Source organism: Hyla sarda, chromosome 4 (genome assembly GCF_029499605.1).
Source record: "Hyla sarda isolate aHylSar1 chromosome 4, aHylSar1.hap1, whole genome shotgun sequence".
Lineage (NCBI taxonomy): Eukaryota > Metazoa > Chordata > Amphibia > Anura > Hylidae > Hyla > Hyla sarda.
The window spans coordinates 123026397-123044392 of NC_079192.1; the positions used below are offsets into that span (position 1 = coordinate 123026397).

Below are 17996 nucleotides of genomic sequence, written 5' to 3' on the forward strand. Positions count from 1 at the left end.
GACATGATGCTGGAACACCTACACAGACACATATGCACATTGGGGACATGTATCAAAGATTTTACCCATCTTTTGTGTTAAACTTTTTGTGCAAAATTTAGCACAAGCTGTTCTTTTGCGTCTTTTTTTGCGCACATTCTGGTGGAGCATTTCCTCCAGATGTGTAGGTTTCGGTGTACCTTGGAGTGACATATTTAGTACGCACAAATTTATTAACTGTGTACATTTCATTTACCCGCAGAAATCTTGCGCAATGATCATATTTTTAAAGAGTAGCTCCCACCATCTTTTTTTTTTTTCTGTCCCTGCCTATTGCCCATCTATCCCTAACCCCCTCCCTGCCTTAATTTTTTTTTTACTATATTAAAAATAGCTTTTTGTCTGCATGGTAGTGTGCTCACTACCAGGCAGACTTCCCCAGCAGGCACGACGTCACTGATGCCTGCTGGGGATTGCGACTTCTGCCATTAGTTCATCTATACAGGGTGCCTCTAGTTGTTTCACCACTATAACTACCAGCTTGCCCTGACATCTATTGGCTGTCAGGGCATGCTAGGAGTTGTAGTGTGAAACAGCTGGGGGCACCCTGTGTTGAAAACAATAAGTTATGGCAATGGACGTTTGGTAAAACCCCAAACCCCGCTCTAGTCCAAACCCCCATGTTTAAACCCCGAACCCACCTCTCTCTCCCAACCCCCGTTTTTAAACCCCGAACCCCGCTCTCCCCAAAACATACATACATAGTGCAGAGTCCAGCAGCAGCGACATGTGCGGGAGGCGGGGCCGGCGTGTGAGGCCAGGGAGCCAATGCACTCTCAGCGCTCGCTCCCGCCTGTCTGATTGACAGGCAGGGAGCGAGCACAGGCTCAATGAATTCTGATCGATTGCCCGGCCGGCATCGGTCCGAATTCAGGTGTGACGTCATGCCAGCCTGCTGACGGCCACTAGGAGGGAGACCCCTAGTGACCGGTTTTCAAACATAAATTTAAACATATTAATAAAAAATTAAAAAATTATGAAAATATATTAGAGATATGTTGTAGTACATATGTACTATAACATATATAAAAAAAAAGTTGACAATGCCCATTTAACGCAAATATAAGCCATCTTGGGCTGCACGTAGCAAGATGCTCTAAATATCGATGTCATTTTTCAAAGAATGGAGGTACGAGGAGATACTATATTTGCCCGCAATTTATGAAACTCTTTGCGCTTGATTGATAAATTTAGCGCTTCTGTGCATAATTTAGAATTCGGCTAAAGGGATAAACTGCTTCTACCAAACACAAATAATGATAGAGGTCTCCATTGAGTTTTATATATATATAGATAGTGTTAGGATTCGGCAGGCTGGTGGTGGATCCTCTGTATCAGTGAGGGATTGGCGAGGACCGTACCGGTGGACCGGTTCTAAGTTGCTACTGGTATTCACCAGAGCCCGCCGCAAAGCGGGATGGTCTTGCTGCGGCGGTAGCAACCAGGTCGTGTCCACCGGTAGCGGCTCAACCTCACTGACTGCTGAGACTGGCGTGGTACAGAAGGACAAGGCAAGAGCAAGGTCGGACGTAGCAGAAGGTCAGGGCAGGCAGCAAGGGTCGTAGTCAGGGGCAACAGCAGAAGGTCTGGAACACAGGCTTGGGACATACACAAAACGCTTTCACTAGGCACAAGGCAACAAGATCCGGCAATGCTGGGAAGGGGAAGTGAGGTTATATAGGCGTGGAGCAGGTGGGAGCTAATTACACTGATTGTGCCAGGCACCAATTAGTGGTGCACTGGCCTCTTAAATCTTAGAGAGCTGGCGCGCGCGCCTTAGAGAGCGGAGCCGCGCGCGCCAGGACGTGACAGCCGGGGAACGGGACAGGTGAGCAGATTGGTATGCGACCCGCGAGCGGGCGCGTCCCGCTAGCGGATCGCATCCCCGCCGGCAGTGTCAGTGCAGCGTTCCCGGTCAGCGGGTCTGACCGGGGCGCTGCAGAGAGAACGCCGTGAGCGCTCCGGGGAGGAGCAGGGACCCGGAGCGCTCGGCGTAACAGATAGTAGTAGCTGTATAATTTTTGTTTACTTCTTATGTGTCTTTTTCCTGCACCAGAACCTAAAATATTAAAAGAAAACCCTCTCAGAATAAGTTCTTCACTGTCCACATACATATTGTATTCTAGTTATACACATATCATTTTTATTTTTTTCAATAGTGGGGTTGTACAAGATCACAAGTCCTACTTACTTCCACAAATAGCATCACACTTGTCCATGGATTATATGTGGTTTTGCAGATCCGCTTCAGTGAAGTGAATGTGCCTTAGCTGTAATACCGCACAATCCATAGACTGGTGTAGCATGAAGGACATCCTCAATGGTTTACTAATCTTGTACAAGCCATTTTAAGTTACAACTATCTTCTCAGGCCTAAAGTGCAGATGTCACCGATCTTTGCGCTAAAGATCTGGGTTGCTATTTTAAAACTAAAATAGATTACATCCATCCATCACAAAGTAATCCCCCAGTCCCCTAGTATTGTTGATCCCATTCTCTCCAACACTTCCTCTTCATCACTCCCCCGTGAGCCAGTAACTGAAGATGATGTCTCCAGGCTCCTCTATTTCTCCTGCCCCGCTACCTGCACTAGTGACCCTATCCCCTCACAACTGGACCAGTCTCTCTCGCCAGCTGTCACCAGGCACATAGCTAAAATTTTTAACCTCTTCCTCTTGTCTGGTATCTCCAAAACCAAGAAAATCATCTGTGGACTCATTCTGTGTAGCTAACTACAGACCTATCTCTAATGTCGCCTTCATCTCCAATCTCCTGGGATGCTGTCTACTCTGTCCTTGACCCCTTATAGTCTGGTTTCCGCTCCCTACACTCAACAGAAATATCCCTTACCAAAGTCTCTAATTATCTCCTGACAGCCAAATCTAATGGCATTTTTTTCTACTGATTCTCCTCGATCTCTCCACATGTATCTGTATGAGGAATCTAGTGATTCCTCCTAAAAGTCTGATAAAAGATTTAAAACAAAATTAGTGTTGAGCGGCATAGGCCATATTCGAATTCGCGAATATTTGCGAATATATGGACGAATATTCGTCATATTCGCGAATATTCGCATATCCGTAATATTCTCGTTTTATTTTCGCATATGCGAATATTCACGTGTGCGAAAATTAACATATACGAAAATTTGCATATAAAAAAATTAGCACAAACGAAAATTCGCACATGCGAAAATTAGCATATGCAAATTTTCGCATATGCGAACATTCGCACACCAGTCTCACACAGTAGTATTAGAGCCTTCTTACACCACATAAGCTGGAAGCAGAGAGGGATGATCACTGTGATGTGTACTGTGAAAAAAAAAAAAAAAAACGAATATTCGGAATTACGAATATATAGCGCTATATACGCGAATATTCGCGAATTCGCGAATATGCGATATTCGCAAATAAAATTCGAATTGCGAATATTCGCGAGCAACACTAAACAAAATATATAAAAAAAGTTTTTATAAAAGTTTTAAAAGACACATTAACCCCTTCCATGTTAAAAGTTCGAATCATCCCCCTTTTCCTATATTAAAACATGTAAACATATTAAAAATAAACAGATTTAGTATCGCTGCTTGCGTAGTTGTACAAACTATTAAAATATAACATTATCCCATACGATAAATGTAAAGAAATTATCAAACCACAGAATTGCAATTTTTATAATATCCCACAAAAAAAAAAAAAAAAAACGATTAAAAAGTCAGACACAAAAATGAGCCCTCCTATAGCCCGGTATGCGGAAAAAAAAACTACAGGGGTCAAAAAATGGCAATTAAAAAAATTCTAAAAAGTTCTGAATTTTTTTTAATTAGTAAAACATGACTGAAACTATACAAATCTGGTATTGCTGTAATCAGGCCGGCCTGAAGTATCAAAACAACATGTTAGCTCAACCACAAGGTAAACGGTGTAGAAAAGAAAACCACTACATTTGCTAAATTATCTTTTACTATTTTCAATAATATTATTTTTTTTTGGTTAGGAGAATGTTATTGAAAAATTAAATGGTATCATTATAGTAGCTAGTTATGGCTATTATAGGGCGAGGAGGGAAAAATTAGAGTTTAAAAGCGAAAATTGGTCTGGACAAGTGGATCGTCATGAGGGACAAGTAGATTTTGCTCTGTTTCAGTCCTGTGGACAAGCAGTTTTTTTAAATAAAATTTCCACACCCCTGCACTATATCTGAAACTGAATCTTTCTAAAACAAAACTGCTTTAATTTCCTACATCAAATAAATTACCCAAACCTGATAGATCCATCTCAGTGGGTGGTGCTACCATAAGGCTACATTTCCACTCGGTTTATTTTCTGGCAGTTTTTGGAATACAGCCACTGCAGTTTTTGAGCCAAAGTCAGAAGTGGATCCATAAGGGAGGAGAAGTATAAGTCCTTCCTTTATATGTCCTATTCCTTTTGAATACACTTCTGGCTTTGCCTCAAAAACCGCAGTGGCAGTTTTTCAAACACTGCCGAAAATAGCCAAGTGGAAACTTAGCCTAACTCCTGGGCAGCAAGCCTTCTGTCTTGCAGATATGCTAGACTTTGTCTTTCACTTTGTAGATTTAATCCCTCTCACGTGCTTGTCACCTGCACCTTAAAAAACGTATCCAGGATCTGCCCTTTTCTCCCCATTAAAACAGCTAAAACTCTGGTTGTTGCTTTGATTCATTTTCACCTTGACTATTGTAACTCTTTACTAACAGGCCTATCCTTTTTTAACATTCCTCTTTCCAGTCCATCCTAAATGTCGCAGCCAGACTCCTCTTCCTCTCTGTTACACTGATGCTTCCCTCCTCCTCCTGTGTCAGTCACTACACTGGTTACCTATTCAGTCCAAATACAGTACAAAATCCTCACTCACACCCACAAAACTCTCCACAGTGCTGCACTACCTGATCTCTCTCTCCCATCCTACACATGCTCTCCACTCTGCTTATGATCTAAAACTAACATCCTCTATAATCCGAACTTCTTACTCCTGTCTCCAAGACGTTGCCTGTGCTGCACCAGTTCTCTGGAACACAATACCCTGACCCCCCAGACTTATACCCAACATCCACAGTTTGCCTTTGGTCTCAATCCCATTTCTCATAGACTGTAAGCTCTTGTGAGCAGGTCCCTCACTCCTCTTGTTTTAACAATAAGTGTGTATTATTGTAATGTCTAATTTTGTCCTTATTTATACCCTCAAAACTATAAAGTGCTGAGTTATTTGTTGATGCTATACAAAGAAATATGATGATGATGATGTGAACGCAGAACAGGGGGAAGGTGTTATTAACAAAACAGAAAAATATGAAAACACCTGAGGCTATGAAATCATTTTTGACTACAGGTCTTCTTTAAGGGCACCTTCCACACATCCAGGCATTTGCTCAGAAAGGGTGTCCACACATGAAATTATTGGTTTCCCTGAATTTCCCTAGGTTTGTGTATTATTGGAATCAAGCAGAATGTGCTTATTCATTCTTCTTTTATAAAGTCTTCTTTTACAGAATTGTCAGGCAAACCAGTAATAACCTTTTTTTTTTCTTTTTTAGCTCCTTGGGGTATTCCTGTGTAGAGTCTGTCTCCAAATTTGAGTAGTAGTATGTGTCTGCCAGTTGTCGGTGTGTTTCTTTCATGTAATTTGACGTTTTCATCATGACTATTGCACCAGCTGTCTGCTAGTTCAATGATACACTGCTCAAAAAAATAAAGGGAACACTTAAACAACACAATGTAACTCCAAGTCAATCACACTGTGAAATCACACTGTCCACTCAGGAAGCAACACTGATTGACAATCAATTTCTGTTGTGCTGTTGTGCAAATGGAACAGACAACAGGTGGAAATTATAGGCAATTAGCAAGACGCCCCCAATAAAGGAGCGGTTCTGCAGGTGGTGACCACAGACCACTTCTCAGTTTCTATGCTTCTTGGCTGATGTTTTGGTCACTTTTTAATCCTGGCGGTGCTTTCACTCTAGTGGTAGCATGAGACAGTTTACAACCCACACAAGTGGCTCAGGTAGTGCAGCTCATCCAGGATGGCACATCAATGCAAGCTGTGGCGCTGTGGCAAGAAGGTTTGCTGTGTCTGTCAGATTAGTGTCCAGAGCATGGAGGAACTACCAGGAGACAGGCCAGTACATCAGGAGATGTGGAGGAGGCCGTAGGAGGGCAAAAACCCAGCAGCAGGACCGCTACCTCCGCTAGGAGGAGCTGGAGGAGCACTGCCAGAGCCCTGCAAAATGACCTCCAGCAGGCCACAAATATGCTTGTGTCCACTCAAATGGTCAGAAACAGACTCCATGAGGGTGGTATGAGGGCCTGATGTCCACAGGTGGGGGTTGTGCTTACAGCCCAACAACATGTAGGACGTTTGGCATTTGCCAGAGAACACCAAGATTGGCAAATTCGCCACTGGCGCCCTGTGCTTTTCACAGATGAAAACAGGTTCACACTGAGCACATGTGACAGAGTCTGGAGATGCCCTGGAGAACGTTCTGCTGCCTGCAACATCCTCCAGCATGACGGTTTGGCAGTGGGTCAGTAATGTTGTGGGGTGGCATTTTTTAAGGGGGCCGCATAGCCCTCCATGTGCTTGCCAGAGGTAGCCTGACTGCCATTAGGTACAGAGATGAGATCCTCAGACCCCTTGGGAGACCATATGCTGGTGCGGTTGGCCCTGGGTTCCTCCTAATGCAAGACAATGCTAGATCTCATGTGGCTGGAGCGTGTCAGCAGTTCCTGCAAAGCTATGGACTGGCCCACCCGTTCTTCAGACGCACCTCTGGGACATCATGTCTCGCTCCATCCACCAACACCACATTGCACCACAGACTGTCCAGGAGCATTCCCAGTTGTTGTAGGGTGGTCACATGGGCACGTGGAGGCCACACACACTACTGAGCCTCATTTTGACTTGTTTTAAGGACATTACATCAAAGTTGGATCAGCCTGTAGTGTGGTTTTCCACTTTGATTTTGAGTGTGACTCTATATCCAGACCTCCATGGGTTGATAAATTTGATTTCCATTGATAATTTTTGTGTGATTTTGTTGTCAGCATATTCAACTATGTAAAGACAAAAGTATTTCATACGATTAGTTCATTCATTCAGATCTAGGATGTGTTATCTTAGTGTTCCCTTTATTTTTTTGAGCAGTGTAATTTCCTTATTTTTTCAAAGATTGTATGCCACTCTCCTGGACACTGATATTTAATAGCTGTATTTTATTTGCCCAGGATGGTGGCTTTTACCCTACTGCTGACCCTAGACATAAGAGTATAAACACTATATTTTTCGGAACCCTGCTTGATCAGCATTCTGCATTGTTTTTAGGGGATCAGCTCAATAGTGAGAACAGCTGAAGAAAGGGGTTAAGGGATTACTAAATCACATGATTACCATCATCTTTTACACAAAGATTGCAGTTCATTGCCTTTTACATTGACTTTTGTATACAAAGTGGCAAATCTCTAGCCAAAGGCTCATGGACCATGGTGCAAAAGTTTAACTTGGGCCCCCACTTGTTCCTACCATTTACATAAAAAAATCTTGCCCATATATTTTATATACATTATATGCATGCTTACATATTACTACTCTGTACAACTTAAAGGGGTACTCCCGTGGAAAACTTTTTCTTTTAAATCAACTACTATTTTTTTTTTTTAATCCATTCCTAAGCCAGGGCTTAGCGTTAGCCCCAAAATCAGCTAACGCTAGCTTCTAATTATTACCCCGGTACCCACCGCCACAGGGGTGCCGGGAAGAGCCGGTACCAACAGGCCCGGAGCGTCAAAAATGGCGCTCCTGGGTCTAGGCGGTAACAGGCTAGCGTTATGTAGGCTGGGAGGGCCAGTAACAATGGTCCTCGCCCACCCTGGTAATGTCAGGCTGTTGCTGCTGGGTTTTTGCTGCGTTTTTTTTAAACATTTTTATATATAAATAAATAAAAAAAAGTGTGTGGTTCCCTCATTTTTTCAGTATCCACCAGATGCCAACCAAGCAGCAACAGCCTGACGTTACCAGGCTGGGGGAGGACCATTGTTACTGGCCCTCCCCAGCCTTAAGAACACTAACCTGTTACTGCCTAGGCACAGGAGCGCCATTTTTGACACTCCATGCCTGTTGGAACCAGCTCTTCCCGGAACCCCTGTGGCGGTGGGTACTGGGGTAATAATTGGGGGTTAGCGCTAGCTGTTTTGGGGGCTAACCCTAAGCCCCGGCCTAGTAATAGATTCTGTCTACAAGACGCCTTCGACTACTAAGCCTGAAAATTCAATTATAAAAAAAAACACAACACATTGAAAAAAAAATTATTTAAAAAAACACTCCCCCCCCCCCCCCCCCACAGCCCTCGTTAACCCTTTTATTGACATTTAAAAAAAAACGCTGTTCATCGTCGCAATCCACAAAATCTGACATAGTCCTCTGCATTCACGTATCTAAATTCCGAAGAAAAAAGCAACAAAAAGTTTAGTACATTTTTTGCTTTCCACACAACAGCAAAAACACAAGAAACAAACGCAAGAAAAAATGACAAAACGCAGGAAAAAGCTGGGACAGTTTTTCTGGCATTTTTTATGATGGACAAAAAACCTCAATGGAATCCTGGCCTCAGAGCAATAGAACAAAATCCCTACGTCCACTTGTCCTGTGAGGTAGAGAAGGAGTGTACGGTAGAGAGGGGGGGGGGGGGGTCTATATTTGCACAAGATTTATCAAAGGAGTGCACAGCCTTTGTAAATTCTGAGCAAGAGTTTAAATTAGACAAGAAGTGTAAAGGGGTAAAACTGTGTCTACAATTGACACCTAATGATAAATCTCCCCCATAGACTTTACTCAGTTGGATTCTATTTAATCTGCCAGTAAAAAAAATGATGGCAAATCCATCGCATGTCATATTACAGAGAATATACCCCCTGATATACAGTCCTGCTGCTGTGGTAGTTTTGCCATTTTTGTTCCATCATAATGTGCCCTCTTTAACAGACTAGACCCCTAAATTAATTTAGACCCTGTTCTTGGTCTTTACATGAACAAAATAGTGCACAAGCCAGCAGTCCAAAAAAAGTTTACCTTTATTGTAGCAGTTTCTTTTACCCCTTAAGGACGCAGAACGTACTCAAACGGCCCCTTTTCCGAGTCCTTAAGGACTCGGGACGTTTGAGTACGTCCTGTCAAATCCCGGCTCCCCGCCGCTAGCTGGAGGGGAGCCGGTGCCCGATGCCTGCTGAAATCGTTCAGCAGGCATCGCGGCATATCGCCCAGGGGGGTCATGATGACCCCCCCCCTCCATGTCGGCGATGGCCGCAGATCGCTGGACAATTCAGTCCAGCGATCTGCGGCAGATTCCGGGTCAATCGGGTCTCCAGTGACCCGGTGACCCGGAATTACAGGCTCTGACGGCCCCGAACAGCCATAGCCAGCAGGGGTGAGGTGGCATTGGTGCCACCTCACGATCGCCCTGATTCGTCGGCCGGTTTCCCAGCCGACCAATCAGGGCGCCTGCTGCGGGTGTCACTCCCGCAACCCGCTCTGCCCCTTTTCCGGAGGACGTGAGCGGGTGCGGGACGTGCACCCCGGGAGCTGGGGACCCCGATCCCCGGCGTCAATGTTGGGATCGGGGCCCCAGGAGCGGCGGCAGCGGCGAGGGACTGACCTGCAGCGTGGATCGTTTGTGGTGAGTGACAGCCTCCTGCTATTCCAGAACTGGGCCCGAAGCAACACACAAGGACACCGAATAAACAAATTAACAGCAACAGCTCACAGCATGCAAAAAGGGCATGCTGGGAGCTGTAGTTATGCAACAACAGGAGGCAGACCACCACAACTCCCAGCATGCCCTTATGGGCATGCTGGGACTTATAGTTTTGCAACAGCTGGAGGCACATTTTTTCTATGGAAAAGTGTACCTTCAGCTGTTGTATAACTACAACTCCCAGCTTGCACAAACAGCTAAAGTGCATGCTGGGAGTTGTAGTGGTGCATCTGCTGGTTGCATAACTACAACTCCCAGCATGCCCTTTGGCTATCGGTGACTGCTGAGAGTTGTAGTTTTGCAACAGCTGAAGGCACACTGAGTTAAGTAGGAAACCAGTGTGTCTCCAGCTGTTGCATAACTACAATCCCCAGCATCCCCAGCCAAAGTAGTATGCCTCCAGCTGTTGCATAACTACGAGACCCAGCATGCCCTTCCGCTGTCCGTACATGCTGGGGGTTGTAGCTTTTGCAACAGCTGAAGGCACACTGGTTGCAAAACACTGAGTTTGTTACCAAACTCGGTGTTTCACAACCAGTGTGCCTCCAGCTGTTGCAAAACTACAACTCCCAGCATGCACTGATAGACCGTACATGCTGGGACTTGTAGTTTTGCAACAGCTGGATGTTCCCCCCCCCCCCAATGTGAATTTACAGGGTACACTCACATGGGCGGGGGTTTACAGTAAGTATCCGGCTGCAAGTTTGAGCTGCGGCAAATTTTCTGCCGCAGCTCAAACTGCCAGCGAGAAACTACTGTGAACCCCCGCCCGTGCGACTGTACCCTAAAAACACTACACTAACACAAAATAAAATAAAAAGTAAAAAACACTACATATACACAGCCCCCCTCCCCAATAAAAATGAAAAACGTCTGGTACGCCACGGTTTCCAAAACAGAGCCTCCAGCTGTTGCAAAACAACTACTCCCAGTATTACCAGACAGCCACTGACTGTCCAGGCTTGCTGGGAGTTTTACAACAGCTGGAGGCCCCCTGTTTGGGAATCACTGGCGTAGAATACCCCTATGTCCACCCCTATGCAAGTCCCTAATTTATGCCTCAAATGCGCATGGCGCTCTCACTTTGGAGCCCTGTCGTATTTCAAGGCAACAGTTTAGGGCCACATATGGGGTATCGCCCACTTTCTCCTGCTGGGAGCTTACACAATGTAAGAAAGGAGAAAGGTATGATACAGAGCTTTTTAATGCTCAGCAAAAAAATTTAAGGGCCAAATTAAGGCTGCTTGGAGGACAGAGCACTTAAGTATGATGGGGCCCCCCTTCCCCGAAAATAAAGCACTGCCGACACAGACGCATCCCTAAACCTCACCCCCCTGTGTATGTTTTCAATGATGATAATTAACAAGCCTTCACATAGGCATGGGCATTTCAGACTATGCAGACCATTTTTGGTGGGGGTCCATCTGCTGAGACCTCCATTGATTACCTCCGTTCAAGTGGCTCTCCAGCTGTTGTAAATCTACAACTCCCAAAATGCCTTGAGAGCCTCAGGCATTATGGATGTGTAGTTTTGCAACAGTTGTGGAGCCACACATTGGGGTACAGTATCACCCATGATCACCTAGTCAGACAGAATACACAATGATATAATGACTCATAGGTGACGTCTTCTCTGTTGTCTTCCTTTTTCTCCTTCAACCGGTCCAGATGGGGTGACTGCTTCCAGCTACATCTTCTGCTGCAATGTGTGATGCCCAGACATCATTGGTTCCTTACTTTGTCAGCAGATCCTTATTCTGTATATGAAAAAATATGAGCCTTCTAGACACTGTGCCCCCTGAATATAGCCCTGCCAAACTCTAAGACCCTGAAAATACAGCCACATACTGTTTCTTCTCAGTTTGGCTGAATCCCACCCCTGTACTGTCCTCCTACAGACCCCTTTGTCCCCCCAGACCTCTGTGTCCCCTCATCCAGACCTTTGTCTTCTCCTCCCCAACCCCTCAGTCACCCCAGACCCTTCAGCCACCTCAAATGCCCTAGTCCCCTCCACCCCAACCCCTCAATCACCCCAAGACCCCTCAGTCACTCCTTCAGACCACTCAGTCACCCCCAGTCCTCCTCAAGACCCCTCTGTCACCTTTTCCACCGATCCCTTAGTCACCCACAGACTCCTAAGTCCTCCAACAGATCCCTCAGTCACCACTAGACCCCTACGTCATCACCCATCCTCCTCCAGACCCCTCTCTTCCCTCCTTCTCCAACCTCTCAGTCCTACAGAGATCCTCATCACCCCACTGTCCCTTTCTCCAGACCCCTTTGTCCTCCTTATTTAGACTCTTCCCCACATACTGTATTTCCTGAGTCCTGTCCCTGTACTATGACATCACTGTGTATTCTCCTTGTACTGTGACATCACTGTATATTATCCCTATACCGTTACATCATTGTGTATATTAACCCTATACAGTGACTCATAGTACAGGGTTTATATGTACATTGACTCACTGTACACCTCAATGCATAAGGACTATTTTTATGCAGATATTGTCGTAGTTCCTTTAGTTATAATGATGTTAAACACAGAAACCCATGTACAGATGACAGTAAAACAATTATGTTTGGGGCTTCACACTTGTGCTCATTATTACAACAGTACATACCTACCTGTTATGTAGGACATTTAAACTTAACAAAGCGGTCAGATTTGTGCCCAATAACCGCAACAGAGGGCACGCCTTTAGTGGGCATACCCTGTAAGGGATGAATGAATAAAAAGAGGGAGGGTTGGGAGGGGTCTGGAAAACAACACGAACGCCCCACCAGTAGGAGGCAGGGGCGTTATATACAGTGTAAATGCCATGAGCGTGAGAACAGTATGGTTAATGTATTGGCATTTTCTGTGTACCTGTTGCTTTAAGCCTGTTAAATCCTGTTGTTAGGGGAGTGTGCATGAGGTGAACCATGTGACTTATCTGCCCTATGGGGATCCACCATATCTGCCCCTTATATACTGTGGTAAGTGTTCAGTTGTAGCTGAGGTACAGTTTGGAGAAAGTCTGAAGAGAGTGTGAGGTGTTCTGAGGAGGCCTCAAGTCTAATCCAGCAACCACTCATCTTGCACAGCATTTCCCCTGCACTCAGGTGAATGTCAAGCCTAGTGGTAAGCACTAAAGTCTGGGGGATTCAAGTCAGTCATCCCAGTCAGTCATTTAAGTTAGTCATTCAAGTCAATAAAGTCAGCATTGGTTGCCATACAGCACGTCATACACAGCACAATCAACTACATGTCCCAGCAAGGCGATAAGCGTCACAATGGTACTTTCTTGTCTTGAAGCTACAGTATAGTAGTGGATACATAAAGGTTCGTCTCATCTGGGCCATCTCTATTAGGGCACAGACATCAGTAAAAACGTACGCCCATCAGTCAAGGGCTTACCATTTATGAAGCAAAAAGGATATCACTGCAGCACATCAAGTAGTGAATCAACATGTGTTTATTCCATCCAAAAGTATCTTAACAAGAGTCTCTTGGTGAGACACTTTAGGATGAAATAAACAATGATATCCTTTTTGATAGACAGAGTAGGATAGATGAATATGTTAGATAGTAAAGAGATCAATGGATAGATTCGATAGATGTGAGGTCAATTGGGGCTATAAAGACAGGTAAGATAGATAGATGTGATAGATAGTAAAATAAATGGATAGATAACTATTAAAGAAACCAATAGATGGAAAGATAGATGGATAGATAAATAGATGATCTATAATTAGAAAAGATAGATTACATTAATTAGATTAAATTAGATACATTTAATACATATATAGTAAAGAGATTAATGGACAGATAAGTTAGATGTGAGAGACAAATAGATTTTAAAGAGATCGATGTGTATATATAGATATATAGAGATAGATACAGTGAATGAAACATTTTTGAAAAACTTCTTTTTGTAAGAAAATTAGTATGCTTAAGGGGGTTATCCACCATAAGGTTATTTTAGTATGTACCTGGCAGACAGTAATGGACATGCTTAGGAAGGATCTGCGCTTGTCTTGGGGCTAAATGGCTATGTCATGAGATTACCATAACACTGTGGCTAGCTTTTTTTGAACTGGTATTTCCTGTTTGACTTTTCTTTTTTTGACTACAAATCCCACAATTCCATTTTCCTCCCCACACATCAGCCACCCCACCCATTGTAACATAAATCAGCTGCATCCATTCAAATCAGTGTGGTTTTCAATCATGGTGCCTACAGCTGTTGCAGATTGACTTCTCTCCCACCAAGTGATCGCTCCACCCATTGAAGCAGACAGGCTCCCTGTCATCAGCTGACTAGTGAGGTCAGGTCTCGGTCGCATCGCAACTTGGGAAAAATCTGTCATTTTGTATGCTGTTAAAAATAAATATTGGAGTGAAAATCACAGAATAATTGTGAGAAAACCGTCACACACAGGTACAGGCACTATATTATGAACTACACTAACTTTACAACCTCTGCAGCATAGTCAAATTAAAAAAAAAATGTTTTTGCTTTTTTCTCCTTGCTTTTTTTTTTTTTTATCCATCCACAAACCCATATGAGGGCTTGTTTTTTGTGTGACCAATTGTACTTTGTAGTGACACCTTTTTATTTTACCATAAAATTTACCGCAAAACCCCCCCAAAAAAATTTGTGGTGGAAAATTTAAAAGAAAACCGGAATTTAGCAATTTTTAAGGGGTTTTGTTTTTACGTAGTGCACTTTATGGTAAAAATTATATCTTTTTTTATTTGAAGCTCAATGCGATTAAAATGATACCTAATTTATATAGTTATAGCGGAGTACCCGGCATTGCCCGGTTTTCCTTCCTAACCCTTGTTGTGGAGGAGATTCAACAGAGGAAGCTTTTGACTTCATATCCCGTCCTCATATCCCATCCTCATATCCTGACCTCATATCCCGACCGGTTTTGCCTTCCTAATCCTTGTTTGGGAGGAAAATAAACAAAGGAGGAAGCTTTTGACTTCATATCCCGTCCTCCTATATTGTTGTCATATCCCAACCCCATATCCCGTCCTCTTATCCCGACCTCCTATCCTGACCCATAATATGTGTACCAGGTATTGAAATATCTCACGCCGTACGGAAGTTATGTGGGAACATACATTTCCCATTGATTTGCATGGGACTTTAAACAAAAACCCTGACCCTCACAAATGGGGGTAGTTGAGGGTTAAATTAACTATCCTATATTTTATGTGGACATATAAGTAACATGTGACCAAGTATTGTCGAAATATCTCCAGCTGTTTGGAAGTTATGCAGTAACATATAATTCCTATAGACTTGAATGGGACTTTAAACAAAAACCCCGACCCTGGCAAATGGGGGTGAGTAAGGGTAAAATCGCGATGTTCTGATCAGGTAGGGTGCAAGCAGAGGTCTCCTTACCTGTCTCCGCAGCGTCCGATCGGGGTTTGATTGCTCCAAGCCTGAGCTACAGGCTTGAGCAATCGAGCCCCTATCTCGCTGATCCATGCAAAGCTATGGCTTTGCAGGGATCAGCATAAGAGATCAGTGTGTGCAGTGCTATAGATCCCTATGGGAGCTATAGCACTGCAAATAAAAAAAGTGAAAAAAAAGTTAACAAAGATCATTTAACCCCTTCCCTAATAAAAGTTTCAATCACCCCCCCTTTTCCCATAAAAAAAACAAAAAAAAAAAACAGTGTAAATAAAAATAAACATATGTGGTATTGCCGCGTGCGGAAATGTCCAAACTATAAATATATATCGTTAATTAAATCGCACGGTCAATCGCGTATGTGCAAAAAAATATCAAATTCCAAAATAGCGTATTTTTGGTAACTTTTTATATCATGAAAAAATGAATAAAAAGCAATCAAAAAGTCAGATCAATACAAAAATGGTACCGATAAAAACTTCAGAACACGGCGCAAATAATGAGTCCTCATACCGGCCCGTATGTGGAAAAATAAAAAGTTATAGGGGTTAGAAGATGAGAATTTTTAACATATACATTTTCCTGCATGTAGTTATGATTTTTTTTCCGAAATACGACAATATCCAACCTATATAAGTAGGGTATCATTTTAACCTTATGGACTTACAGAATAAAGATAAGGTTTAATTTTTACAGAAAAATGAACTGCGTAGAAACGGAAGCCCCCAAAATAACAAAATGACATTTTTTCTTCAATTTTGTCGCACAATTAATTTTTTTTTCCATTTCGCCGTGGATTTTTGGGTAAAATGATTAATGTCTCTGCAAAGTAGAGTTGTTGTCGCAACAAATGAGCCATCATATGGAATTTTATGTGCAAAATTGTAAACATTATGATTTTTAGAAGGTGATAAGGAAAAAATGAAAATGCAAAAACGGAGTCCTTAAGGGGTTAAATTGTCCTCTTCTACCCTTACGACATTTTTATTTTCTGTATATGGGTCTATATGATGGGTAATTTTTTGTGCTGTGATCTGTAGTTTTTATCAGTACCATTTTTGTTTTGATTAGATTTTGTTCGCTTTTTGTTAGTTTTTTTTTCTGCTTTATGAAGTGACCATAAATCAGCGACTGTGACTTAGATTTTGTACATTTATGTAATTAACTGTACAGTTTCATTAACATTATATTTTAATAGTTCAGACATTTATTTTAACAGTTTAGACATTTTAATTCTATTTTAAATATAGGAAAAGGGGCGATTTAAGAAATTGAGAGAGACCGCCACCCTTACAAGGAGATTTGGTTCCACAAAAGCCAGGGCATGAGGGAAAAAGGGCAGAGAGAATATCTATATCGCCATATCTGGAAATAATTTAAATGGCCACTGTCATTAGGAAGAACTGTTGACATGTCCTAGCAATGACATGTCCTTCTCCCGGCTCATTCTCTTGATCAGCGGAGGTCTGAACACTCCCGATCCTCTCCGATCAAAACGTTTGACATTTCGCTAGACAAGTTTTTTCCTAATGATAGGTACTTCTAATGTAGTGGTATATTCTCTGACTGTGAGTGTGGGACAGACCTATTAAATGGGGGAAGTACTTGCTTAAAGGGGTATTCCAGCTTTATACATCTTATCCCCTATCCAAAGGATAGGGGATAAGATGTATGATCGTAGGTAGGGATGAGCGAATCGAATCTGACGAATCCGAATTTCAGGAAAAATTTACTTGACCACGAATGCGAAAAACACTGCGATTCTATCGTGCAAATCGTTTCATTAAACTCCATTTAGTGCGGTCCAGGCTCCAGGGCATCTAAAATGGTGGATCCACATGTGAAGACATGGGGCAAATAATCCTGGGAAGGCGGGAACAAGGGTAGGTGGGATGACCCTGAATCACATGCAGGATGCAGCCTATCAGCAGCCAGTCACCCCTGTGATGTCACAGCCCTATATAATTGGCCGCCAGTCACTTCAGCCTTTCACTGGAGAGAGATAGATAGGGACAGACAGCGCTGTGTGCACAGAAAAGCTTTTTCCAGCAGCGATTCACCTCCTAGTCAAGTCAGTGTTCTGTTGTACAGAGAGGGACAGAGAGCAGTGTGTGTTTCACAGAAAAGCATTCTTACTGCAGTGATTTACCTCCCCAGTCACTGTCAACAGCGTTCTATTACAGAGAGCAGTGTGTTGCACAGAAGAACAGCAGCAATTCAGCTCAAGCACAAATCCTGTCTAGAAGCACTGATAGGGAAGGGAGTGAGATTGGGAGAGAGAGAGAGAGGGCAATTTTGGGTGTAGTACAGAGCGACTGTGTGCTGCAGCACTGGTGTGTACTGCTGGTGTTATGCACAAATACTTTTTTAAGCGTACTGTAGCACATTTTTTCTGCCCTCATAAGTGCATACCATATACGTACAACTAAGTGATGTACTATTTTGTTCCTGTTAAAGTCTCAAGGGCCTAGATACTGTGAAAGGCCAGGCAAACGTACACACCGGCTGGTGTTGTACACAAATACCTTTTTAAGCATACTGTAGCGCATTTTTCTGCCCTCATAAGTGCATAGCACATATGTACATCTAAGTGGATACTATTTTGTTCCTATTAAATTCTCAAGGGCCTAGATACTGTGAAAGGCCAGCCAAAAGTACACACCTGCTACTGTTCTAGACAAATACTGTTTTAAGCGCAGTGAAGCATATTGTACTCCCCTCATATACTCACTAAGTATGTCAGGCAGAGAAGTTCCAGGACGTGAACAGAG

At 43.2% G+C, this 17996-nt stretch overlaps 1 protein-coding gene across 8 annotated transcripts in view; it reads left to right on the forward strand.

Annotated features, from left to right (window-relative positions):
- Nucleotides 1–17996, forward strand: part of ZNF710 (zinc finger protein 710) — a 156266-nt gene that overhangs the window by 39336 nt on the left and 98934 nt on the right. For 2 of the 8 annotated variants that reach the window (XM_056571987.1, XM_056572000.1), the window contains exon 1: nt 12804–12935. The exons of 5 other annotated variants lie outside the window; for them this stretch is intronic. The gene's annotated coding sequence lies outside the window, so the exon portion shown is untranslated. Of the gene's footprint in view, nt 1–12801; nt 12936–17996 lie in introns of those variants that run through there. One more of the 8 variants, XM_056571997.1, reaches the window with a different exon arrangement.